The following is a 27,889-nucleotide window of genomic DNA, read 5'->3' as shown; positions in this document are numbered from 1 at the left end:
CACAAACACATTTTAAAGGCCATGTCAATCAGCCAAAGGGTTGATTACAGAGAAATGTTTATACCTGGCGCCAAAAGATATGTAATGAAGGCGCCAGGCAAGCCTCCCTGCTTGTTGATGCACTCAAAAAAACTCTTAATAGGTTCATAAGGAAGGACTTCCCTTGCAAAACCCCCTTGAAGAAGCCATGCTGACTGTACTTCCGCAAGGCTTGTTCTTCTATACGTCTGGTTATTTTATCTTTAACAATGCTTTCTGCCAATTTTCCGGGACATATGCTTTGCTAACCGGCCTGTATTTTCCAGAATTCCCCCACTGGATCCCTTTTTAAAAACTGGTGTCGAATTGGCTACTTTCCTGTCCTCAGGTTATGGAGGCTAATCTGAGGGACAAGTTACATGTTTCTGGTAATAGATCAGCGATTTCGCGTTTGAGTTCTTTGAGAACTCTTGAGCGGATGCCATCTAGACCCGGCGATTTGCCAGATTTTATGTCATGACTATCTGCCTCAGCTCCTTGGAAGCATTGGCAGGTGCATTTTTTCATATGGATGAATTGTTAAACAGTGTCTTTATTCATACGAAGTATACGGGGCTACACACCCAACCTCCATCAGCATCCTGTATTATGTGCTGTCCTTGGGAGACAAAAGCTTCCTTCACTGTTAACATTGTCCTTTCCCCCTATCCAACACCCACAGAGTCTCATGAAAAGGCTGTGATGGAAAACAGGATTTCATTTCCCCTCACTTCCGTGCTTTGAAGGATTCCGCACAGTCACACCACAGGTAAGAACAGTTATGTTTTGTTTTGCTTTAATTAAGGGTGACGTTTAGGGCTGTGTTTATTTACAATACAATTATTGTTCTTTAATCTTTAAGACTTTTAGGAAGTAGTCATAGGTCAGTGCTAGAGCATTATGCAGAAGTCTCCAATCCCTGGCTTCTCCAGTTACAATGATCATTTGGCAGGAAATATCTTTTTTTGCCTAAGACCCTGGGTAGTTGCTGCCAGTCAGAGTAGGCAATACTAGGCTAGATGGACAAACACTTTGAGCTGGTGCAAGGCAGTTTCCAAATTCTGCACTAAGAGCTGAATTCAACAACCTGTGCAAATTAAGCAAATGTATCTAAACATGCTTATTTTGTGCATTTCTGCTTTGTTTACTTACTTACCGTATTTTTTGCTCTATAGGATACACTTTCCCCCCTCCAAAAATGAAGGGGAAATGTTTGTGCGTCTTATGGAGTGAATGCAGGCTTTTGCTGAAGCCTGGAGAGCGAGAGGGGTCGGTGCGCACCAACCCCTCTCGCTCTCTAGGCTTCAGGCAGCTATCCGAAGGCTTGCGGATAGCAGCCTGAAGCCTGAAGCCCGGGGAGCGCAGGAGTTCCCGCTGTGCTCAGAAGGCTTGCGGATAGCTGTCTGTTCTGGGGGCTGGGGTCGGGGGAAGCTCGGGCTTCCCCCATCCCCAGCCTCGCAAGCTCCAGGAGCAGCAGCAAGGTTGCGCGCAATCTTGCCACTGCTCCTGGACCTGTTTAGGGGGCTGGGGTCAGGGAAATTCTTTATTTCCCCCCTGAAAACTAGGTGCGCCCTATGGTCCGGTGCACCCTATGGAGCGAAAAATACGGTACTCACTTATTTCATATTTCAGAGTTTGAGTCCTAGGGATTTTGCTAGTGATGCAGTGAAATGCTCAGAGCACTGTCTGAAACTTCACTTCTCGACACCCAGAAATCTATTCAGACGACCACCATGAATTTTACTGAAAACTTAAAACATACCTGTGCACATTTACCTGGGAGTAAGTTAATTGAACTAAGGATGCTTACTTCTAAGTAGACATGTACCAGCTCGCACTTTAAATATCCTAGAAAGGAAGTGAAATAATCTGACAGGTCACAGTTGATTTTACCACGAAAACGCCTCTGTTTAGCATAATGCTGAAAGGGGAGAGGAGTTTTGTTATGTAATGAAGAACCTGAGTCCGTTTGAATTGCTGAGTTGGGTGGTGCTGGGAAGATTGTGAACATTATGCTAGGTTAAAATGTATTTATTGGTTTAAAACTGTCTGTTCAAGAGCCCAAGGCAGCTAAGAGCAGCACATTTAAAACAAATAGCATGAAAACACAGTAAAATAGTGCAATGAGACAGAAAACAGCAAAATTACTATAATTGCAGTAGATGGCAAGTCACAATAGACACCGTCTTTCCCCAGAGAGCTCCCCACAAAGCCTGGTTTTAACCACAGGGCAGAATGCATGTAATGATGGGGTTAGATTGGTTTCATTGAGGAGGACCAATGGAGTCAGGACTGAAAAGGACTCACTTCTTGTGTCTACCACTACATCTCAGTCAACATGGAGGAACATGCACATATTTTTCTGGGTGGAATGCACCCCTGGCTGATAAGGCCCCAAATATGAGCGGCAGGGAAACTTTGAGGTCATGGCATTTTTGTTTTGAGCAAGATTTTAAGCCAACTGGATCTGGTGGGACTACTTTTCTCTATGAGCATCCTGTCTTGTTTATCTTCCAGCAACTGTTGTTGCCTGGAAGGATAATGGGGAGGTTTCTAGATCCTTGCTGTGCATAATTTAGTGCCAATAAAGCTGCTAGTTCTTTAAATACAAAGCCAGGATCCATACATGTCTGAAAATATCTTTTTGCAGCCATAAGGGGCAGAATTTCCCTGTTAGAAACACTTAATGAAAGCTGAAATTTTCCGGAAACTGAATATTGCCTTGAGTGCAAGGTTTTCATGCTTTTTCTGACCTTGGGTACGGTAATACATGCACACAGCCTTGGTAGACCTTCGCATATCTTCTGCATGGTTCCTCTAATTCTACATAAGGAACAAAAGCAGATAGGAAGACTGTTCCAGAACCATAAGAGGATAAATTCCTTGCCTGCCCATGTACAGCCTCTGCTTGCTACACACTTGCCTCTATATTTCCCACCCTGGAGCTATTTAAAAGCAGGAACTCCTCAAAGTAAATCGCAGGCAACTCCACTCCTGAATGATTCATGAGAGTGCCATTAAAACGTGCGCTCATTTGCTATGCATTCACAATGGTGTAAGAATGCAACAGTGCAATCGTTTTGCCATGTCGCAATAAACTTGCTTGCTAGAGTATTGTTTGAAATCTTTGATGGTGCTTTTCCAGGTGGCTTTCAAATTAGACTCGGATTTTCAAATTTGAATCAGGAGAGGTGTAAAGCGATGAAACTAGGATCCCACAAATTTAATTTCACACAGATGATCCCAGAAAGGTGCCATCTGTTGTACGTTGACAAATACAGAGAAGCGTTTTAATGGGATGTAGATATTCTATCGTATGTGATGGATATACAGATAAGGCCATCCTCTACTGAAAAATGTTGGATTGCGCATTTAGAGAGGCACAAATGTGAAGACTTTCCTTCCCAAATTGATTGGGGTTGGTCGTCCAATGTTTTTGTGGTAGGGTACCTGGTGGCTGATTCAAGATTTGTGCAGTTTTAATTGCATTGCAAACTTCAGATAAGTGCAATTTTCAAAGGATAGCTCCTTTTTTGGTTTGTGCATTATTTGGCAAGTGCATTGAGATTAAGCAGTATGTACATCTTGTGAAATAAAGCTAATGTTAAAAATCCCAGCTTGCTGCTCCCTGTTTCTATATTTGTAGATATTACAGAAACATCACATTTCCTTATCAATCTTTCCTCTTGAGAAGTAGGGTGGGTCAATCTATTTTAGGCCTGTGTCACTTTCGCACGCTTTCATTCAAAAGTCTGTTCATGCCCTTTCCAAATCTATCTGTGCTTTTAAAAAACCATCTACATGAAAAATCAGGTTTAAATGTGTATTTCTGAGTGCATAGACACGGTCAGTAGATGCTTCTTCCAACATTGAGAATCGTGTGCAGGGAGCACATGGTGTTTTTGTGCATGGGCAGTAGTAATGTTTGCTGGCAGCCCACATGACAAACCAACAGCTGTTTAGCAGCTGTCCCTTCATGTCTCCTGTTAAATTGCCCCAATTTTAAACCCATAGAGGTTTCAAAATGGAGATTCTCAGGAATGCCTTGATTAAATATCTTCTGCCCCAGATTTCCACAGGAGGTAGGATTGCCATATTCCGAAAAGTGAAAAACCGGACAGAGTTGTTAAGCTTCGTTTTGCTGCTTTTCTTTTCTTTTTAAATATTTTTAAATATATAAAAATAGCCCAACTTCTTGCCATACATCCAGGTTTCCTCAGACATTTTGCCGATTCAGCAAAAATCCACCTGGACGCCATTTTTCTGAGCGATTCTCGGATGTGTCTTATGGCAGCCCTAAGAGGAGGCCTTATGTCAGGGCAGCCCAATTTTTCATACCAAGTGGGCCACAAGAGTACCTTGGTATGGAACCTGCGGGCTGCACACTGCCTTGTCGCATGGGGAGGGGAATGAGGCCAAAACTGGACACCCCCCCAGCCTTTGCACTGCCTGTTGGACTGCCCTACCTTAGGTGGAAAATGTCCCATTTGGATGAGGGCACCTAAAAGGTGGGAACTCCAGGCTTAATTTTGATACTGGCTGTGTTGTGTTGAAACAGGCAGCCGCTGAAATTCTTACAGGCCTAGAAGTAATAACACCCACTGTTATGCAAACCCAAATGTAATTGTCCTCTCTTGCTTCCTTAGCGAGTTATTACTTCTAATACTCTAATGCTCGTAACAGTGACTAAAAGCTCTTCATACCATTGTTACAAGTTAGTGACTAGACTGTGTCTCCAGGCTTGCAAAACAAAATCATCCTGTGCTACATAACAGACAATAATACAATGAGCACAATGTGGAACTATGTGGAAACTTTCAATTTAATCTACCAAAGTTTCCACCCATCGCTAGAAGCAAAGGACATCTCCAGTAAGTTCTATTACAGCACTGAAATGATCATTTTTCTGTCTCAGCCCTATTGTGGGGGAGAAGCTGCTAGGCTGCTTGCTCATGAGTAGCCCACCAAGGGCCTCTTGTTGAAGGGATGGCGGTCAACCGATTGTGGTTGAATCCTGACAAGGCAGAAGTACTGTTTCTCAGGGACAGGGGGCAGGCAGGTGTGGGGGACTCCTTGGTTCTGAATAAAACAGCTGTACCCCTGAAGGACAAGGTGCACAGCCTGGGAATCATTTTGGACTCATAACTGTCCATGGAGGCACAGATCAATTCTGTGTCCAGGGCAGCTGCCTGCCAGCTCCTCGTGGTACGCTGGCTGAGACCCTACTTGCCTACGCACTGTCTCGCCAGAGTGGTACGTGCTCTGGTTATCTCCCACCTGGACTGCTCCACTGCGTGTCACGTGAGGCTACCTTTCAAAGTGACTTGGAAACTACACCTAATCCAGAATGCAGCAGCTAGACATGACTGGGAGTTGCCACCTGGACCATATAGCACCGGTCCTCAAATATCTATATTGGCTCCCAGTACTTTTCTGAGCACAATTCAAAGTGTTGGTGCTGACCTTTAAAGCCCTAAACAGCCTCGGCCATGTGTACCTAAAGGAGCATCTCCACCCCCATTGGTCCAGCTCCAAGGGTCTTCTGGTGCTTCCCTCATTGCAAGAAGTGAAGTGACAGGGAAACAGGCAGATGGCCTTCTTGGTAGTGGCACCTGCCCTGTGGAATGTCCTCCCACCAGATGTCAAGGAAAGACTATCTTACTTTTAGAAGACATCTGAAGGCAGCCCTGCTTAAAGAAGTTTTTAATATTCTGTTGGGAGTCGCCCAGAGTGGCTGGAGAAACCCAGCCAGATGGGTGGGGGTATAAATAATAAATTATTATTATTTATAGAGGGAAGGTCTTCCTCGGGAGGTTGTCAACTCTCCTTCATTGGAAGTTTTTAATAAGAGGTTGGATGGGGAAACCCAGTAATGTGGGCATCATCATCATCATCTAAAGCCCAGCCCTTATATAGCCAAATGGACCTTTCCTAGTGTGAGCCCTGAAAAAGAGAATACTAGAGTGGCAAGCTTGGAAGAATCCAAGGTCTTCAGCAGTAGTAAGACATATGCTTTGCTTGCAGAAGGTCCCAGATTCAGTCCCCAGCATCTCCCAGTATGGCTGGGAGAGGTCTGAAACCTTGGACAGCTGCTTCCAGTCTGTGTAGACAATACAGAACTAGATAGGCCAGTGGTATCACAGCTTCCTCTGTCCCTAATCAGAGAGGTAATGGTGGGGCTAAAGACAGGTTACAAGATTCCAGTGTCCTCTCAATGGCTTATTAGCCAGTGTGGTGTAGTGGTTAAGAGCAGTGGACTCGTAATCTGGTGAACCGGGTTTGCGTCTCCACTCCTCCACATGCAGCTGCTGGGTGACCTTGGGCCAGTCACACTTCTCTGAAGTCTCTCAGCCTCACTCACCTCAAAGGGTGTTTGTTGTGGGAGAGGAAGGGAAGGGAGAATGTTAGCCGCTTTGAGACTCCTTTGGGTAGTGATAAAGTGGGATATCAAATCCAAACTCTTCTTCTTCTTCTTATAAGCCACAGAGCAAGTAATGGAAAGTCTGAGGAAGGCAGGTGCTGCCTTCTGACAAATGAGAATGTTATGTACTCTCCTTCATGATGAGCAGGTCTTCTCTAGTCAGACAGGATGACAGAGAAGGGAGTGTGTTCCTGACGGAAGCAAGGAACAGCTTTCCGAAACCGTGTGAGACCCTGGCTAATGCAACACCCAACACTTACCAGTTAAAATTTGCTCCCACCAATCAATAAACTAAAGCTTTAGTTGATTAATCTACTGATTACTTGTTGATTCGGAACCTTTTGTTAACCTTCTCTGAAGTCAAAAGGGCACAGAGAACAGCTTGCCTACAATCAATTAAAAGAAGACAGACCCTGCCCACAGGGTTCCCGTCTACATGACACAACAGAAACATAAAACGGAATTGGGGTTGGGAGGTTGAAAAGGACTTGCTGCCCTGAGCACTTATTTTTCCACATGAAAACTGGTATTGGTCACTGCCAGAAACAGTGGTAAAAGGCTAGGTGGAACTCTTGCCTGATATAATTTTGTCTTTTTTAGGTCCCACACCAGGGGGGAGACGCATGCTTCCAGTCCTGTTTCCTCCAATAATATGTCAGAGAGTTCTGATAATAAAGCTAGAGCAAAAAGAAAATTACTATTTGCCAAAGCACAGTATGACGACTTGTGCCATTTTGTTTGGTAACTTCCTCAGCATTTTCATTTCAGTTGGCCTAAAAAAGATGCTGAAATCAAAATAAAATAAATAAGTACTGTATTTTTTTAAAAAGAAACCATTAAAATGTTACTTTTTATAACTGTTGAATTAGTTTTACCTCAGAATATAAACTCCATGGCAAATTCTTCTTCTTCTTCTTCTTCTTCTTCTTCTTCTTCTTCTTCTTCTTCTTCTTCTTCCAATGCTGAGATCAATTTGTAGACCCAGCAAGCTATTTCTTCTCTATTCACGTAAGGCTGTAACTGCATATTACATTATTTTCTTTAAAAAAATACAGACCTGCCTTAGAGTGTCTAGACAGAGGAATACTTGCACAATCAAAGGCACTGCTAAGCACAGTTTATGCTGCTAATGCGGGGATTTCTGGATGATGTATACATGGAGATTTACGTAGGTTAAGAAAAAGTATTAAAGACTTCCTGCATGGACGGCCATCAGTTGTAGCCTGATCCTAAGCGTGTTTACTGAAAGAAGTCCCACTGGCCTCATTGGACTTACCCCTTACTAAGGGTGGAGGTGTACATAATATTTAAAAAGAAGTCACAACAGGTTCTTCACCTATGATGTGTGTCAGCTTTTCGCTTGGCTTTGCCATCCATATGACAGATTTACAATCTACCAACTTGAACTTTCGGTCAATGGTAAATCTTGCCCCTCCCCCTATAATTCAGGCAGATTGTCTATATTTTTTAAAAAAGTTTAAAGCTCCACATGTAATTTGGTTTGTTAATACATTCGTTCAAGCAGAGGAGAAGCTTCTCTGGGGAGGGGTGTTTATGTTGTCACAGGAACTGGCCAATTGACCCCATTCATAGCCTGCTTTCGCTGCAAATTTGCAGAGCCAGGTTTTTCAGGGTTCAAGGAAAGGTCTGTTTGTGCTTGAGAGTGAAAAGGTTCCGTTTGTACTGAACACAGAGAGAACGTTTCCAAGCTGGCCCTGCTGCTCTGCAAAGGTAAAAGCCTATTTTTAGCTCCAGATGACCTTAGCATCCCCACACTGATTACTCTTCATTTGATTACTAAATGCTCTTAGCCAAATGTGTACACACCAGCTCTGTTGAAAAGTATGGCGCTTGAGGGAATGAGAGGTGACAGTTTATGCTGATTAATCTGTGATGGCACATCACACATGCAAATCATCACTTGGAGCATGAGTGATGACCTTGCATATGTGAGCTGGCCCCAAAATACACTGCAAACCCAAGAAATACAAATCCATATGATCAGAACAGTTGGGAACTCTTAAGATTCCTTTTCCTTTAGACAACTCTGCTTCTTCTCAGTCTTCTTCCCCTAATCACCTTTCAGAAGAGCACCTCTCAGTGAGGTTGGAACCTTGTATCAGTGCCAGATTTACATATTAGCTAAACAAGCTATAGCTTAGGGCCACACTCTTTTGGGGGTCCCCAAAAAAATTTAAAGGAAAAAAACTGGATGTACATTTCCAAAATATAAGATAATAAACATTTTGTTATGTGCAAATGGCTTTAGATACCTATTAGGTCCATAAATTACCATATAGCATATATTCAACACAAAAAAGCGACAATTTGTTGTTGGCAAAGGACAGCTGGACATATAAAGGTGGTGCTGTGGGTTAAACCACAGAGCCTAGGGTTTGCCGATCAGGAGGTTGGCGGTTTGAATCCCCGCTACGGGGTGAGCTCCCGTTGCTTGGTCCCTGCTCCTGCCAACCTAGCAGTTCGAAAGCACATCAAATGCAAGTAGATAAGTAGGTACCGCTCCGGCGGGAAGGTAAACTGCGTTTCTGTGCGCTGCTCTGGTTTGCCAGAAAGTGGCTTAGTCATGCTGGCCACATGACCCGGAAGCTGTACGCCGGCTCCCTCGGCCAGTAAAGCAAGATGAGCGCTGCAACCCCAGAGTCATCCGCGACTGGACCTAACGGTCAGGGGTCCCTTTACCCTTTACCTTCAGTAGCTTAGGGCCTCAGCAAACCTAAATCCAGCCCTTCCTTGTAGAGTGAACTATGAGAGCCCAGTGCAAAGACAGACGCATAGATGGCCCTGGATCTTTCCCATTTTCAGTCGGTTTACATGATCCTAAGATGCTTGGAAAGAACTATTCATATGTGGATTGTCCAATTGTGTGGGTAGTGTAATGTGAGAGAAGAGGAGAAGAGCGCCTCCACTGCTGTGATGGCAATGCCATCTTTCTAGTCATGCACGAAGTAGCTGAAGATCCATGCAACTTCCTTTGTACAACGTTGAGGGAGGAGGGCAGATGAACCAATGGAAGGCGAAAAGGAGAGGGAGGAGGGGCAGAGCCTGATGCTGAGGAGGAAGTCACTGATGGAGCCCAAAAGGTGATGAAAAGCAAACTTTTTCACTTTCTGGTCCACGGTCTCTTCCAGCTTCAGAGGCTCTGATACATCTCCTTGTGTAAGGGAGCCCAGATATGCCTCCGTCAGACCTACCAAGAAGGGACCAGGTGAAGGGTGAAAAGTGCATGGGACTATATAAATATCTGTGCTTAATTTTTGAGTCATATTTATCCTTTGCCCTAAGCAGTCTGCAACATTTTATGTGTGCAGTTCACCTCTCACTCAAATCAGTGGTGAGACGCTGACTGGTTTTCTCCTTAAGGTAGCTGTGGCTGCTGCATTGAGGGATCTCCCTGAAAGATTAAAATAGTGATTCATCTGTGGCTGCCTGTGTCAACTGAAAAATTAACACGGTTCAGTGAAACCCAGTTAGGCATACAAAGGACTCCCGTGGGGAGAGCCAAACAAACCAGCCTCTGCAAACTGCTTTATCTAATACCCATTATTCGTGTCAATCCTGTTGAATTTTGAAGGTTCACCTCTCTAATCCTTTTTACTTAGGCCAATTAGAAGCGGGAACAAAGCTGTGTGAGGTCTTTGCATATGCAAACAATGAAGGGTTTTAAAAAACAAATAAGCAAATACCGTAAGTAAGGTATTACTTTCCTCAACCAGTTTCCTATGGTTCCCCCTGGACATTGACAGTAACTGGGAAACAGGAAGAGGAAAGGAATAAAAAGGTTTATTTATACAGTGGTACCTCGGGTTACGTTACCTTCGGGTAACGTAACTTTCGGGTTGCGAATGCGGCAAACCCGGAAGTGTACACTGTGTGTGCATGCGCAGAAGTGCTCTATCACGCCGCATGTGTGTGCAGAAGCGGCGCCTCTTGTTGTGGACTTTTCGGGTTGCGCACGGACCCCCAGAATGAATTAAGTTCGTATCCAGAGGGTCCACTGTATTTTATACGTTTATTTACATTTGATACATTATTCTTATTTATTTATTTTTATTTGACAAAGTAATAATCATAAATAAATAAGAATAAAAATGTGCACCCCACCCCACTGAGACCATTCCATTGTAACTATCCGACCTCCCAAAATTTCAACACCTCTTGCAATGGTTTGACCTCTTTCCATTTTAACAGTACACATTCTACAAATACCCTCCATATCTCCTCAAAATCATTTCTCATGCATATTCCCCATCTTACCTTAATGGCACATGTTAATTTATCATGAATGCCTATATCCCGCTTGTGGCCTATTCTTATGTGAACTGGGGTATCTGATTACTGGCTACTGTAGAAAGCAGGATGATGGAGTATTTGGAAGTTTGAGCTGATCCAACTGGGCTCTTATTGTGTTCTGTATCTCTAACCACCTTCCTACCAATATGTGATTTGCAGGTGATTGCCACTAGAGTCACAGGCATCTGCAGGGATTTTTCTAGGGCGCACGTGTCGAAGTAAAATACTGAAGACATAAGCAGGCCAGTTTCCCCCCACAAAAATTAGAAGAATAGCATAGAAGAATGGTGTCTGTATGTTCTGCCTCCTTCGTTGGGTTCGATATATGCTACAAACATACTCTATTTTCAAATGAAAACTGGGGATCTGAAGATTATGGTTCGTCCAGGGGGTGACTTCTCCCCTTCCCCCCACTGTGGACGGCTGTGACTAGAGTGTTGGTCTCTTGGATTTTTTTCTCTGTGAAAGCTGTGGATAATATGGTAGGCAGGTGTCAGTAGAAAGAATGGATACCTCTGTGAATTTAAGTGCATACTTTTGAACATCACTGCCGTATGAAAATACAATCTGAATGCGGTCTTGACTATGCTACCACTCAGTGGATTTGTAACTGGCTGACTGACCGAACCCAAAGGGTGCTCATCAATGGTTCCTCTTCATCCTGGAGAAAAGTGACTAGTGGGGTGCCACAGGGTTCTGTCTTGGGCCCGGTCTTATTCAACATCTTTATCAACGACTTGGATGATGGACTCAAGGGCATCCTGATCAGATTTGCAGATGACACCAAACTGGGAGGGGTGGCTAACTCCCCAGAGGACAGGATCACACTTCAAAACGACCTTGACAGATTAGAGAACTGGGCCAAAACAAACAAGATGAACTTTAACAGGGAGAAATGTAAAGTATTGCACTTGGGCAAAAAAAATGAGAGGCACAAATACAAGATGGGGGACACCTGGCTTGAGAGCAGTACATGTGAAAAGGATCTAGGAGTCTTGGTTGACCACAAACTTGACATGAGCCAACAGTGTGACACAGCAGCTAAAAAAGCCAATGCAATTCTGGGCTGCATCAATAGGAGTATAGCATCTAGATCAAGGGAAGTAATAGTGCCACTGTATTCTGCTCTGGTCAGACGTCACCTGGAGTACTGTGTCCAGTTCTGGGCACCACAGTTCAAGAAGGACACTGACAAACTGGAACGTGTCCAGACGAGGGCAACCAAAATGGTCAAAGGCCTGGAAACGATGCCTTATGAGGAACGGCTAAGGGAGCTGGGCATGTTTAGCCTGGAGAAGAGGAGGTTAAGGGGTGATATGATAGCCATGTTCAAATATATAAAAGGATGTCACATAGAGGAGGGAGAAAAGTTGTTTTCTGCTGCTCCAGAGAAGTGGACACGGAGCAATGGATCCAAACTACAAGAAAGAAGATTCCACCTAAACATTAGGAAGAACTTCCTGACAGTAAGAGCTGTTCGACAGTAGAATTTGCTGCCAAGGAGTGTGGTGGAGTCTCCGTCTTTGGAGATATTTAAGCAGAGGCTTGACAACCATATGTCAGGAGTGCTCTGATGGTGTTTCCTGCTTGGCAGGGGGTTGGACTCGATGGCCCTTATGGTCTATTCCAACTCTATGATTCTATGAATTCAGCCAAAATGCACCCAACTGATATTTCCAAAATGCCCCCAGAAGGTGCTTCTAGACTATCAGTAGCTTCAGGTGGGATTCAATCACGTACAGGCAAATTCAGGTTGCTCATTTATAGTTGATGGGGAGGTCTTGCACAACAAACTCACTTTATCAAAAGGTTGGACTTTCTGCAATGAGGAAAGTGACAGGGAAATACCCCGGAAGGTGTGGGATAACACTTGTCTTGGAAACTTCCCTGCAAACAATTCGAAAGGAATGCTCATTTTAAAAAGCCAATAAATCAGGGTGAATGCTCAACAAACAGGTCAGCTACAAGTGCCCAGAGTCTGGTTATGTTATCTTATGTTGACTCTTGAACCAGTCTATAAGCTACTCTCTTCATATGTTTGGTCACTTTGTGGGCAAGGAACAGTTCCTACAGAGAGACTGTACTTCTGCCCATGGACTCTATAAATACCGTGAGCATTCCACCAGCCACCAAGGTTTGCTGGTCAATGTTTAAAATGGGAGGGGGGAAAGAAGTTGTTTTATAAAAGCCTTCTGGTTGTGTTTCCTTCATTTGCATTTCTGTTGCAAAAAGCTATGAGCCATTTGAAACCCAGAGGCCGTATTTTGGGGTCTATTTTTCTTGGCTCACATGACATAGATGTTCTGGAAAGAAAGAAATTCTATTTTATTTCCCTCGGTGGGAAATGGGAAGGGAGAAGAATATCTAAGCCTTCAGGACATTTCCGATGGTTTTCACCCCTTGCCTAGGAGCAGGCAGAAAGCAAAAGCTTGTTGAAGAGGAGCTGGGAGAAAGAGAAAGGACATATCCTGCCCCAGCATAAACACATTTACTTGGAAGTAAATCCCCTTAATGTCAGTGGATGAATAAGTGAAAGCAAGAATCATCCTAAACTGGCTATGGAGAAGGAAAGGTGATATATTTGAGTTGAAATCAGTGTGACTAGATGAGCTTTCTCTTGCTGACATTAGTCATTGTCCACCTACATTATCATTGTAGAGAAGGGTAGGGAAGGAAAGAGAACCATGACTCATCTGTATTATACTTGATTGAACATCATCTCCAGCCTACATCATCCTGGTCAATGGCAACACTCAATCTCATTCAGTATTTCTATTGAAAACCTTGCGTGAACTGCACTGGGGTAAGCTTGGACATGAAATGAGGCCCATGAAACCCTTAGGACAGGGGTGAGGAAACCTTTGAGCCCAATGGCCACATTCCTTCATAGACAACTTTCTGGGGCTTGCGTGTGTGAGTGAGGCTCGAAGCAAAGTGCGAGTGGTATGACAGATATGACTCTTAGGTTTGCACAGTAGACTACATTCCAGCCATTCAAGAATAAGGTCTTTCTCAACAACCCCTCCATCCTCTTTCCATGCAAATTAGAGGACTTATTGTAGCTCAAGAACTCATTCCAGCCAGGCAAAAGCACATGAGGAGGGCATAGGGCGGTGGGGTGGGGTGGCCTGGGGAGAGGTTTGAGGGCCAAATAGAGAAGCCAGAATGGTTCCTCACTTGAGGTTCCTCACCCCTGACTTAAGAAATGCCTTCCAATTTTTGCATTTGTTGCTGACAATAAAATGTCCTGGTCTTCACTGCCAGGTGAAGAGCTTGAATTCCAAGTGCTAGCCCCGCCATAAGCTTTAATGCTCAAATCAGATGGCTTCATAAGGCAAAGCACAGGTTACAAGGTTCAGCAGGTGCACAAGAAGCAAGACACATGGCTAAGCAGAAGCTCAGATGTTGATACAACAAGGGACAAACCCTGCACTTTCCTTTTGAAGAATGGGCGAAGCACAGCTATCAGCAGGACATGTGGCTGAAGTCAAACAGGCTACTCGGCTGAATGGGTTGGCTCTGTGAGGTTTGTTCCTGCTGGTCCTGACATTTCAATGTCCCTGGACATGGAGGAGGCGTCTGAGCTGATGAAATTGGAGGAGGAGGAGGAGGCTGGAGGTTGTCCAATGCCTTAGAGACACTCCTCTGACAAGTAATCTGTGAAGCCAAATGGAAACTTTCACGTTTAAAAAGCTCAGTGCATAAATTCTCGTGCATGTAAAGTGTCTCATATACGTGGGCGCAAGTTAAGAGTTATTACTGTTTTCCAGATATCACTGTGTTTTACAGCAGCGCATCAGGCGTGGAAGCCGGGTCTTTGTTTCCATTTTAAACCACAAAACGCTTTTCTTCCCATAATCTGTCATCAGCTAGATTGCCTCGGTATTTTCATGCAATGACTTAATATTGTGGCAGTGTGGCCTCTTGGTGCACAAAATATTAGACTCATTATAAGAAAGAAAGGCAAATAAAAACCAGACAGAACGGACCCCGTTTTTTGAGATTTGTTTCACAATCACTTTCGGCGGATAGGGTTGCCATCTGGATTTTAATGAGCAATTCCTCTTCAACCCTCACCAGTTGCATCCTAAATCACTTCATATGCTCATCAGGACACATAGAAGGATGAAAATCCCATGCCCAGTCATAACAAAGGAGAAAGATTATTCTACTTTGTGCAAGCGGTATTGTTTAGCCTAAGAGTTCCAGGTAGCATTTCTTACCGTAAGGTCCCAGGGCGCATTATAAAAACAAATGAAATGTATAAGACGGTTCCAAACGAAACAGAACAGTGTGAATTAAATAAAAGAGATGGGTCCCATGAAACAAAATGCCATGATTGTCAAGACCATAAAGAAGGCTGATCGCCGAAGAATTGATGCTTTCGAATTATGGTGCTGGAGGAGACCCTTGAGAGTCCCATGGACTGCAAGAAGATCAAACACATCCATTCTTAAGGAAATCAGCCCTGAGTGCTCACTGGAAGGACAGATCGTGAATCTGAGGCTCCAATACTTTGGCCACCTCATGAGAAGAGAAGACTCCCTGGAAAAGACCCTGATGTTGGGAAAGATGGAGGGCACAAGGAGAAGGGGACAACAGAGGATGAGATGGTTGGATAGTGTTCTCGAAGCTACAAACATGAGCCTGACCAAACTGCGGGAGGCGGTGGAAGACAGGAGTGCCTGGCGTGCTCTGGTTCATGGGGTCACGAAGAGTCGGACACGACTAAACGACTAAACAACAACAATGGTAAAGTGGTGCATCTTCAGCATGTGGTGAAATCTGAATAATGGTGGGGGTGCCACACACCTCTGGGGGCGAGGGAGTTCCACAGAGAAACCCTTCTCCCAGGTTGCCGTTCCCCACACTTCTGAGATTTGGTGAAACTATCAAGAACCACTCCCCTCCAGCAAATCTGAGCACCCAAGGAGAGGCCTAAGTGATTCTCCACTTCTGCGTTAAAACATCTCTTTTAAAATACGGATGATTCAAGCCTGTCACTGTCTTCCAACCTGACCTATCTCGCAGGGTAGTAAGAATAAAACGGCGCATTTGTGTGTCTGCAGAAAGACAGACTCCTTACCTAAGCATCTTTGAAGAAAGGTGGGAAATAAATGTAAGGATACATGATATCCACACCCGCACATTCAGATTTGTCCTGTTTTCAAGATATGGGGTATAGAGTTCAGTATTTAAGAGTTCATTGTACCCTGATATTTCGTGTGTGTGTGTGTGTGTGTGTGTGTGTGTGTGTGTGTGCATACACACCCACAGTTTTCATTTATGTGGCAGATTCACACCTAACTTAATCTGCAGTAGATTAAAGTGTTACTTTTCTTCAGTACTGTTTATGAATATTCACATCCCTCTCCCAGAGACTTTGAGTGGCAAATCCCTCGTCAGTCAGACTGTTTGTGGAAATGCTGCTCTGCCAGAGGCACAAATAGGGCGGAATGGAAGTGCGCATTTAAACATGAATGAATATTAATGAACTATTTCCCCTCCTTTGCATTCCTCTCTGGTAGATGCTAATTAATCCTTTTCAATCCTGCCTTTTATCTTTATCCAGGCCATCTGCCTTAAAAAGGGAAAGCACTCAGGTGTGCGCGATTCCAAACGCTTTCATCTACAGGGGGAGATGGGGAAAAATATTAAATAAAAATCACTGGAACAGACAGAATCCAAAGGTCATCTAGGCTACTGCCACACCAGGGCCCTTTAGCGCTGCGGAGACATGGCTTCTCTGCCACGAGATGCGTGTGGAATTAAAATGGAGACTCCACATGAGCACATAAGTGCCTTATTGTCTAGCAATGCACCTCCCTCGGGCCAAGGTTGTCCAATAATGTTTACTCACAAGTAGATCCAGCTCAGCAAATTTCTCAGAAACCTTAATTAAAATTCCCTCCTCGTAGGTTCAACCTGTTTCTTTGGGGATTAGTGATAGATAGTCCCGTTTAACTGCTCCTTGAATAGTCTCTCTCAGTTTTCTGAGAGCATTGTACACATTAGTGAATAAAACGCAGCAAGGTCGTTTTCCCTCGCTGCATTTCAAGTTTTGCATTGCTGTATGCATCACCTGATTAGTTTCTCCAAACCCGCAACCGCCCCAAACTCACATCCAATGAAGCCATCATCTGCATATGTGCAATGGACGCCTGGAAGAAGAAGAAGAAGAAGAAGAAGAAGAAGAAGAAGAAGAAGAAGAAGAAGAAGAAGAAGAAGAAGAAGAAAAAGAAGAAGAAGAAGAAGAAGAAGAAGAAGAAGAACAACAACAACAACAACAACAACAACCATTTTGTTATTTATACCCCACCCATCTGGCTGGGTTTCCCCAGCCACTCTGGGCAGTTTACAGCACATAAAAAATTGTAAACCATTAGACATTAAAAAATTTCCGATACAGGGTCGCCTTCAGATTACACATCTCGGCTTAACCGCAGTTTACGTCTTCGAATCAGATGGAAGCCAGTTTGTAATATTGCATCAAAAAGCAACATAAGCTGTGCCCAGGGATTTCCATATTTGGTACAATTTAATCAAACCATGGTCAATTCTAACTTTTACTAAATCCAAGAATTATGGATGACTTGCGCCCACAAACGGTGGCACCCAGAACCTATAACAATATATTGATTTAAAATAGAAAAAGAGGCGTGCCAGAACTCACCATGGATGCCTCCCTTGTTCTCTTTTAATGGCAATCGCGCCCACCTGAGGTGCTGGAACTGAGGGCTCAGCTACAATTGTAAAGAAAAGGCGCTTTGTATGCGTTATAACACTGTGACACCAGATGGCGCTGTGGAGTCCCGTCTTTCGCCAACGTGATTTTCCCTTTATGAAGTTTACAATGCATTTAACTGAGTTCCGGTGAGTCCCGGCTGAAAAAAGGCCCTGATTTAAAACACCCCACACATAACAGGTCTCTGGGGTAGCTTGTAGCAAAGCATTTAAACAATAGCATCATAACCAACTCCTAGATGGTATCCTTCTCCACTTCCAGTTCTCCCACCATGAAACGTGTGTTTGGGAACCTGACAGCAGATGGACATTTACAGGGATCAGGGCTTCTCCTCTTGTCAGATTGCAGCGCTCCTTGGTTCAAGTGGCAGAACGGGTCAACAGGATGAGATGAAAACAGTCAGTGTCGACAGTTCCAAGAATTGTATAGCTAGGCTGTGCATTGAGAATGGCTTGTTCAGTGCTTGCAGTACACAAGCACCTAGCATCTCGACAGGCAACTGAATCATATCCCTGCTGACGCATTGACAGGGAGGTCAAGTTTGCTCATTATACTTTGCAACATGTTGCCATGTAGTACTAGCACACAACAGCTGATTAGCGTGACTTTGTTAAGATGTACTATCTCACAGTCCTTTCAAAGAATTAGTCATAGCTCTATTTCCAGTTATCGCCCCCCCATCCCCACAACATCTCATAATTCCATTTCAATCATGTTCTGCATATTAATTTGCACTGTGAGGAATTTATCTTCCTGTTCTTATCTCTGTGACCAGCAAAGTTGAATCATAGCAACTTGGAAAAGTCAGTGGTGCCATCATCACTATCCCATTGTAATCTCAGAGGGGCTGTGTGCGTTTCATAGTCCTTATTTTTCTGTTCAGTCTTGGGCACCAAGAATAGGGTTACCATACGTCCCCAGATTTGAAAATCAGTCCCCGGATTTGCAAATCTGTCCCCAGACAAATTCCGTCCCCAGAATGTCCCCAGATTTGGAAATCTGTCCCCAGGAAATTATTAATAATTATAATTATTAATGTATACATCACCCATATGACTGGTTTTGGGTTTCTCCAGCCACTCTGGGCAGCTCCCAACTGAATATTAAAAACACAATAAAACATCAAACATTAAAAACTTCCCTAAACAGGGCTGCCTTCAGCTGTCTTTTAAAAGTCATATAGTTGTTTATTCCCAGACAGAGAAGGCCCTCTGCTTGTAACCTCACTTCTCGCAGGGAGGGAACCGCCAGAAGGCCCTCGGAGCTGGACCTCAGTGTCAAGGCAGAACGATGGGGGTGGAGATGCTCCTTCAGGTATACTGGGCATATTCATGCACATCTAGATACTACTGAGGTTATTTACATACAGCATGAACAAAAAGGCGGTTCCTGCCCCAAGAAGCTTACAGTCGGTCTGAGAGCAGAGCGGAAGAATGATGGAAGGCAAGGATGACTGTGAGCAATTGTAGATAGACATCATTGCAGCTGAAGATGAAGGTGAGGGTGTTAAAGAAGCTTGCTACAGCAAATTAATACTATCGGAAAGTTAATTAAGTTGACATTAGGTGGTTAGCACAAGCTCAGCAAGATGGCGGCCTTTTACTTTGTGGCCTTGCTTGACTTCATAATTCTTGTTTGTCTTTGGAGAGCTCTTTCTGATTAGAAATAGATTCTGTGCATTGGGTTATTCTGGGGCAATTTGTCTATCCGAAGAGATGCATAAATTTAGAGCCCTCCTTTAATATATAAAAAAGCAGCAACAAATTGAATCTTGTTTGACTTGCTTCAAAGCAACACTTCAAAGCTGGGTCAATTCCCTGTTTCAAAAAAACCCACCATAGTAATCATCAGCTTATAGAGGCATAGCTCATTTTTGAGATCCGACTACAACAGCTACCTTGGCTCACCCATCAGTCTCAAATTGTAGTTGCAGGTTGATGGGCTCCTCTCAGCCTTTGAAGCGGCTCAAGGGTTGGATGATTATATGGTGCATTCAGGACTTTGATTGACTGGTGCCTGTTTCACTACTGTTCTTTCTAACTCCCAACACTATCTAATACTTGAGTCTTGGGATTAAATAACAGGCAACATTAATGAATACCTTCACAGCACCCAGTTTGATACTGGCTTCCTCATATTTTTACATGACAAGCTGTATGTTTTATCTCACAAGCTATTTATCAAGGCATGGCATGTTAGTCCATAATTTTATCAGTGTTTTGCGACATCTGAGCATTTTTGGCAGCGTCCAAAGAAAAGAATCTTTTATTTCTTTTCAGGTGTACTTGTCCAGTACCAAATGCGTTTTTAGAATGCTTGTTCTTATTGCTATTTATTCTATTTAAAACCCCATGGTTCTTACAAAAGCTTTTTCCAAATTGATGGCTAAAACGTGATTCGCCCTTCTGGTGATTCTTTCTTTCTATATTATTATAGCTAAGCACATGCTTCTCTAGATTATACTTATAAAACCTTATTTGTTAGTGAGGGAGCAAGCAGCAAACATGCACAGGACTCCTCCTCTCCCCTGGTGGCCGCTGCTCAGTGGGGCCTGGAGCCATCTTCCCATGAATTTCTCTAGTCAAGGGGTAAAGAAACAGATGTCATTAAACTAGAATTCCTGTTGGCTAATTGGGCTGGGGTTGATGGAAACTGGAGGCGTTGATGGCCACAGATTCTCCACTCCTGGCTGAATCCCTTTTTAAAGCCTTCTGAGCTAATGAAGGAATTGAAGGGTTGCTCATCCAGTTTGCAGATGGACCAGTTCTCCAACTGTTAAGGTCATAACTGAATGCCGATTCTGTTTTCTGCAGCATTCAATACCCCTCACAGTTTATAAAGATGTTGAACAACAAGAGGCCCAGGATAGAACCCTGTGGCACCCCACTTGTCATCCTTTTCCCCAGGATGTGGCAGAACCATTAGTGAGCACTCTTTGGGTTCAGTCAAGCAGCTACAAATCCACCTAGCAGTTACCTCATCCAGCCCCCATTTTACCAGCTTCTCTGCAAGAATATCATGGAGGACTTTGTCAAAAGCTTTACTGGAAGTCTCAGAGTACATGATTGCTTTGGCTAAGGAGCAACTAAAAGTCAGAGATGTTAGGAGCAAAGGAACTTGCTAATAATAATAATAATAATAATAATAATAATAATAATAATAATAATAATTGTTGTTGTTGTTGTTGTTTAGTCGTTTAGTCATGTCCGACTCTTCGTGACCCCATGGACCAGAGCACGCCAGGCACTCCTGTCTTCCACCGCCTCCCGCAGTTTGGTCAGGCTCATGTTTGTAGCTTCGAGAACACTATCCAACCATCTCATCCTCTGTCGTCCCCTTCTCCTTGTGCTTTCCCAACATCAGGGTCTTTTAATAATAATAATATCTTAATAATAATAATAATAATAATAATAATAATAATAATAATAAAAAATCATTTATACCCCACCCATCCAGCTGAGTTTCCCCTAGCCACTCTGGGCGGCTCCCAATCGAGTATTACAAACAATACAGCATTAAATATTAAAAACTTCCCTAAACAGGGCTGCCTTCAGATGTCTTTTAAAAATAGGATAGTTGCTTATTTCCTTGACAACTGATGGGAGGGCGTTCCTGCCTGGTTCCCTGTAACCTCACTTATTGCAATGAAGGAACCACCAGAAGGCCCTCAGTGCTGGACCTCAGTGTCCGGGCAGAATGGTGGGGGTGGAGAGGCTCCTTCAGCTAAACAGGACCAAGGGCTTTAAAGGTCAGCACCAACACTTTGAATTGTGCTTGGAAGTGTACTGGGAGCCAATGCAGATCTTTCAGGACCGGTGTTATATGGTCCTGGCGGCCTCTCCCAGTCACCAGTCTAAATGCTGCATTCTGGATTAATTGCAGTTTCCAGGTCACCTTCAAAGGTAGCCCCACATAGAGAACATTGCAGTGGTCCAAGCAGGATATAACTAGATCATGCACCACTCTGGCGAGACAGTCTGCGGGCAGGGAGGGTCTCAACCTGCGTACTAGATGGAGCTGGTAGATAGCTGCCCTCGACACAGAATTAACCTGTGCCTCCATGGACAGCTGTGAGTCCAGAATGACTCCCAGTCTGCGCACCTGGTCCTTCAGGGGCACAGTTACCCCATTCAGGACCAGGGAGTCCCCCACACCTTATCTATATATCAAATCCTACCATTGCTCCCTCTCAGTATTGTCTACTCAGTGAAAGCTGGTGCATTGGGGTAGAGAGGGCACTGCTCCTCCAACCTCAGCAAGTCTCCATCTGCCTGCCTTTTAACATCCAGCCCAGAAGCTTCTTCTTCCTTGGTATCAATTTTGACTTTGTAGACCTGAGCAGGGATGGAGACAGGGACAAAGCTAAAATTAGTTGGTTCCATTGGCTTTGGCTCCAGCTGCTTTTGGCCTTCTGCCCAGAGGCGGTGCATCTTGTTTCATTGGCTGAGGTGAAATGGGAAGGTGCCACCCCACACATGCTTTGCCACCCCACAGCCTTACCTGAGAAGTGTGGCGGTGCCCATGAAGCACCGGCGATGGGTTTTGGCGAGATCTCACAAGCTCTCTCTGAGATCTCGCCAGAAGCCAGTGCCACTGCTGGTGCTGCTTCTCAGCTGCCATTGGGAGTGAATGGGACACCCTTTGGGTGCTGGCTCTTGGATTTCTGCCACCCGAGGCAGCTGCCTCAGCCCACATCATGATAGGGCCGGCCCTGTTTCTGCCCTGCCATTCCTATTGGACACTAGGTACTGCTTTGTCTACATAGACTAGAAGGGTTTCAGACAGGAGTTCCATGATAGAAAAATAGGGAAATCCATGTGCTAAATAAGCAAACAATGGCTGATAACATCTGTACAAGTGCCAACCTGTTTAGCTGGAGTCTTTTTCAAGAATGCAGCAAGAGGAATTCTGATTTGTCAGCAAAGAAGGTTTATGTGGCTGTTAGCCCAGGGTGGTACATTGTATAGTTAGCTTGTCATGTGAAGGTGACTCCTTATCTCCTAGAGAGATTGCATTTCTTGGAGAATCCAAAGCTAGACTCAATGAAGCAAGCTGGCTCTGGAGCTGCAGCCAGTTAATGGCCTCAGTCAGTGCTATTTTTCTAGAAAAAGAGGTGCCAGAGCTCCCTATGAACACCTCCCTTGTTCTCTTAGAATGGCAATGTCACCCACCTGAGAGTTCTGGCTGGGAAAAAAGCTCTTGTGTCAATTGTCAGGTGTTTGATACAGTGGTACCTCTGGTTACATACTTAATTTGTTCTGGAGGTCCGTTCTTAACCTGAAACTGTTCTTAACCTGAAGCACCACTTTAGCTAATGGGGCCTCCCGCTGCTGCCGCACCGCCGGAGCACGATTTCTGTTCTCATCCTGAAGCAAAGTTCTTAACCCCAGCTACTATTTCTGGGTTAGCAGAGTCTAGAACCGGAAGCGTATGTAGCCTGAAGCATATGTAACCTGAGGTACCACTGTATTTTTAAATTTATGTGTTTGTTTCAACATACTATTGTGATTTGGGAGTGTTTTTAGATGAAAATGGGATATAAATACCAGGAGCAATAAAAAGCAACCAGCGTTACGTGATATTTATTGTTCTTCTTATTAATTTGTTAATCACCTTCTATACAACTGTCTCAAGGTGATGTACAAAAAACCCAGCAAAACAGTAAAAAACAAAAGCCAGCAAGTACATTAAAGCAAACAAACTGATACCATACAAAATGGTGACCCATGACAAAAACCCATTCATCCACCTGATATAATTGCATGGTTTCAAGCCGTTCCACATTTTTTTTTTACAAGTAAAAAGGAATCTGTTTCCATATCATCCCCTCCATTTCCGATATTCACAACTGAGTGCCATTTCTTATGTAGCCAAGATGGAACCCATCTGTAAGCAAGAGGGAGGTATCAGTAGGCTGAGGGAAACACCGAAATTTGCAGAAATACACAAGCGGAAATCTTTAGAGAAACAACCATTTGGAGGGAACTTCCCAAAACATCCAAACGTGGACCGAACTTGCTCAGTGGGGTCACGCGATGCTGGCTGACTCTTGCAGAAGGATGACTAAAAGGCCAGGAGGAAAGAGGAGTGGAGTCGATGGAGGACATAGCCAACTGACTAAAACATGGAACTGGAGCCTCTTGTTTTGAGTCCTACTTGTATAACCCTATTTGCCTGCTGGTTTGGCTGTTGCTTGATTGTCGTGTGATACCGTATTATGCAAGTGGTTATAAAAGTTATTTTTGCCCCATCTTTCTGGGACATCTAAAGCTTCAACAGTTCACAGGACTGGGGGAACCAGGCTTGTGAACTAATAGTATGACAACAGGACAGGGTGTTGCAAACCCATCATAGGAGTTCACATTCAGATTATTTAATACTAAGTGTGCATAAGGGCTCCTATTTCTGTGAATTCCTTTGTGAACTGACCCCTGACCCCTGCCTCTCAGACGAATGTGTTGACTGGTATATAACCATCCTTTCGATTTTGCACTTCTCTGAATTTTGCAACGTTGTTATTTGGCTTGAAAAATGTGCCAAAAACGTGTGCTATTGAATTAAATATGTTTAGAAATGCATGCCGTGTGTGTTCAAATGTGTAATTTGCATGTGAATTTTAAAAAGCAGATTAATGCCAAAAAAATGGGGCAGAGTGGATTTATCAATGAAGCACGCATCATTGTCACAGACCAGAAATAGAACGATTCATCCATCCCTACCACTTCATTGTTTCATTGTTAGGCATGAGGAAATGCACAAGGAGGTATAGGCAGTTCTCATTAAAGTTGTGTTCGTAATCTGCATTAGACAGGATCCCTTCAATAATGGTTGCTGTTGCTTTAAAAAATAGCTACACTTACCAGTGACAAATATTTCAATTATCTAGATCGCTCTGTCAGTGCAAACAATTTAGAAGTATGAGAACATTTTAAAAACATTTCTTTTATAAGGATGTTACGTTGTGGGAAAGGATTATAACCCTTAAATATTCAGAAAGGTAAAGAAACAATATTTCATTGTTACCAAATATAGTTCTTGTGATATACGGCAGGCAGTCTCCAAGCAGAATTTGAAAGAGGGCGAATGTGCTTGTTTTCCCGTCAGCCGTGCATACAGGTGAATTTGGTTTTTATAGCTGTGATAGAACTCCTTGTGCTTCATTTACTTCAAGCCAAATGTGGATTCGTAATTACTTCAGTGCTGGGTCTATTCTGCTTCCGTATCCTCAGCCAGCTTTTATAGGGAAGGATAACAGCATGGTGGTACAGCTTTGCATGTAAAAGGTAAAGGTACCCCTGCCCGTACGGGCCAGTCTTGACAGACTCTAGGGTTGTGCGCTCATCTCACTCTAGAGGCCGGGAGCCAGCGCTGTCTGCAGACACTTCCGGGTCACGTGGCCAGCGTGACAAAGCTGCTCTGGCGAGCCAGCACAGCACACACAGAAACGCCGTTTACCTTCCCGCTAGTAAGCGGTCCCTATTTATCTACTTGCACCCGGGGGTGCTTTCGAACTGTTAGGTTGGCAGGCGTTGGGACCGAGCAGCGGGAGCGCACCCCGCCGTGGGGATTCGAACCGCCGACCATGCATGTGGGAAATTTTAAATGCAGTCCCTAGTATATCCAATTAAAAGCATCCAAGGTAGCAGGACTGGGTAGGACTTTTGCCTTAGACCTTGGAGCAGGGCTTCCAGTCAGAGTAGACAAGCCTGGGATCAACAGGACCAATAATCTCAGATTTATATACCAATTCTGGACATAATGTGTCACACACAATAATGGTTATTGTTTTTATTAATTATTATTCCAGCACAACACTAGTCTGTATAAAGAAGGAGGGTGATACCTAGAAAGCTTATGTAGCTTGTGCATAAATTGGACAATTGGGGTGGGGGTGGGCTTAGTGCATGGAAATTTATGATCCAACATTCAGTAAGTGGCCTAATTTATTTGCTTCTTCAGTTCATCAGGGGCTGAGTTTTTATTTGCCATCCGTGTTGGTAAGCTTGCCAAATCACCTATAGATGGCAATGCATGTGACTTCTTCAGGAAGAAATTAACATTACAGTTACATATAAGTACTGTATTGTGCTTCTAGAGTACGTTTCAGAGCACAATTCAAAGTGTTGGTGCTGACCTTTAAAGCCCTAAACGGCCTCGGTCCAGTATACCTGAAGGAGCGTCTCCACCCCCATCGTTCAGCCCGGACACTGAGACCCAGCGCCGAGGGCCTTCTGGCAGTTCCCTTGCTGCGAGAAGCCAAGTTACAGGGAACCAGGCAGAGGGCCTTCTTGGCACCCACCCTGTGGAACGTCCTCCCAGCAGATGTCAAAGAGAACAACAACTACCAGACTTTTAGAAGACATCTGAAGGCAGCTTTTAATGGGAAGCTTTTAATGTTTGATGCATTACTGTATTTTAATATTTTGTTGGAAGCTGCCCAGAGTGGCTGGGGAAGCCCAGCCAGATGGGCGGTGTATAAATAAATTATTATTATTATTATTATTATTATTATTATTATTATTATTATTATTAGTGAGGGAGCAGAAACATTCTTTCTCTCTCCCTACCAGGGACATCTACATTTTACTTCCATATTATTTAGCTACTTTTGGACAACAGTTTTGAACTTTGGACTTGCGTCCGAACTACTGATTACTGACTTTTATTACAGCTACTCATACAAAGTCAGTGGTTGTTACTGTTATGCTGCAGTGCCAATCAGACAGAACTAAGGGGGGAGGTCTGACTCCCACCCATCCTTAATTTTGAGGCGGGAGGGGTACCCTCTTCCTTCAGCCTTGCAGCCACAGCTTTCCAAAAGGCCCCACCAAATGCTGCACCGGGGATTGGTCATTCATATGAAAGAACATGGGTGACCATACTGGAAGTTGTGAATTAGTTCAACTTTATATTTCCTCTCTGCCGATGTCTTAACTACGCTCATAGAGTCATACAGCTGGAAGGAATCCTGAGAGTCGTCTAGTCTAAGCCCCTGCAAAGAAGGAATCTCAACATGTGGTCACCCATCCAATTTGAAACCATACCGGACCCTGCTTAGCTTTGCAAATGTGCTAGGAGTTTTATTGCTGCACCACAGGATGGCTATGTATTATTACTTCAAACACCCCATTGCTAACGAGGTGTTATCAGGGAAGGATTATCAGTACTCAGCAGAATGAGCACAACAGTCCCCAAATGCAACACACCACTTTTTGAAGTAAGGGAGACCCCTGCTCACCCCACATAAAACCATTATCTAAAATTAGCTATCTGCATCACTGTACCTGACTCTGACAGAGTTGTTTGACAGTGGTACAGTCTCCCTTGGAAGGTTGTGGACTCCCCTTCCTTGGATGATCATCTGTCATAGATGCTTTAGCTTAGATTCCTGTATGGCGGGGGAGTGGACTAGAATCATGACCCTCAGAGTCCCTTCCATCTCTACAATTAGTCTATGATCCTCTCAATGAAAACAGGTTTGGGACCTAAACCTAGTTAATCTGTAGTCACATGTTGACGTTCCTTTTTATTCCTCTTTGGCTGCTGTTTTCTGGCAAAGGATGCAACTTAAAAATCCTTAAATAAGTATATATTCACATTGCAAGCCTATATACAGTCTACTCAGAAGTAAGCCCTGTTGAGTTCAATGAAACTTACTCCCAGCTTAATGGGCAGGATTGCAGGTTTATTTTAATTGGGGGAGGGTGTTTTTGCTAATCTCCTTAGAGAATTCTCAGGGCAGCCTGCAGCAGGTAAAAACCCAAGTATCACAGAACAGCAGTCAAAACAGACTAATAGCCTCCAGCTGAACAGATAATATTCCCACTTTGGGCACTAAAATGGATCCTTTTAAAACTCGACACAGCAACACAACATAGCCAATTCTTTTCACCGAATGTCAATACAGAAACACAGAAGCACGCGCGTAAAGTTGCAGCAAGTTCGCCTTAGCAGCCAGCGCTGTGTGCGACTGAGTCGCCAGCCTGATCTGCCCGGGTTACATCCTGTACGTCCGTGCGGACGGTCACGGGGAACGCCTTTCCTCTCCAATCAACCTTTCCAGAGAGCAGCTTCTGTGAGCTCAGAGCTGGAGGGTGGTGCCGAGCGCACAGCAAGCCGACTTTCGCTGCTGGCGAGGGAGGAACGCCACTTTTCCGGACTCCTTTGTCCTCCTCCCCTTTCCTTCATGCTCTTCAATGTTTCCAAGGATTGCTAGATTGCTTTGGGGTTTTCCTTTGCTTATGAGGAGTTGACTGCGGCGGGTGAGAGTCTTTTGGGAAGGCGAAACAAGCATCGGACTCTGTAAGCAGGCACCAAATCCACGGGAAAGAAAAACTTCGCGCCCTGGTAAGTTTCAGGTCGTGTCCGGGTATTATTTTCTGAAACGCGTTCGC

The 27,889-nt window shown here is 44.1% G+C and overlaps 1 protein-coding gene across 3 annotated transcripts in view; it reads left to right on the top strand.

Moving 5' to 3' along the window:
* The window catches only part of RAB27B (RAB27B, member RAS oncogene family), a 113,578-nt gene that overhangs the window by 45,812 nt on the left and 39,877 nt on the right, over positions 1 to 27,889 (top strand). For 2 of the 3 annotated variants that reach the window (XM_028748566.2, XM_028748565.2), the window contains exon 3: positions 701 to 787. The gene's annotated coding sequence lies outside the window, so the exon portion shown is untranslated. Of the gene's footprint in view, positions 1 to 700; positions 788 to 27,563; positions 27,843 to 27,889 lie in introns of those variants that run through there. The other variant, XM_028748567.2, reaches the window with a different exon arrangement.

The sequence above is a fragment of the Podarcis muralis genome, chromosome 11, assembly GCF_964188315.1.
Source record: "Podarcis muralis chromosome 11, rPodMur119.hap1.1, whole genome shotgun sequence".
Taxonomy (NCBI): Eukaryota; Metazoa; Chordata; class Lepidosauria; order Squamata; family Lacertidae; genus Podarcis; species Podarcis muralis.
This window is presented reverse-complemented; position numbering and strand designations above follow the sequence as displayed.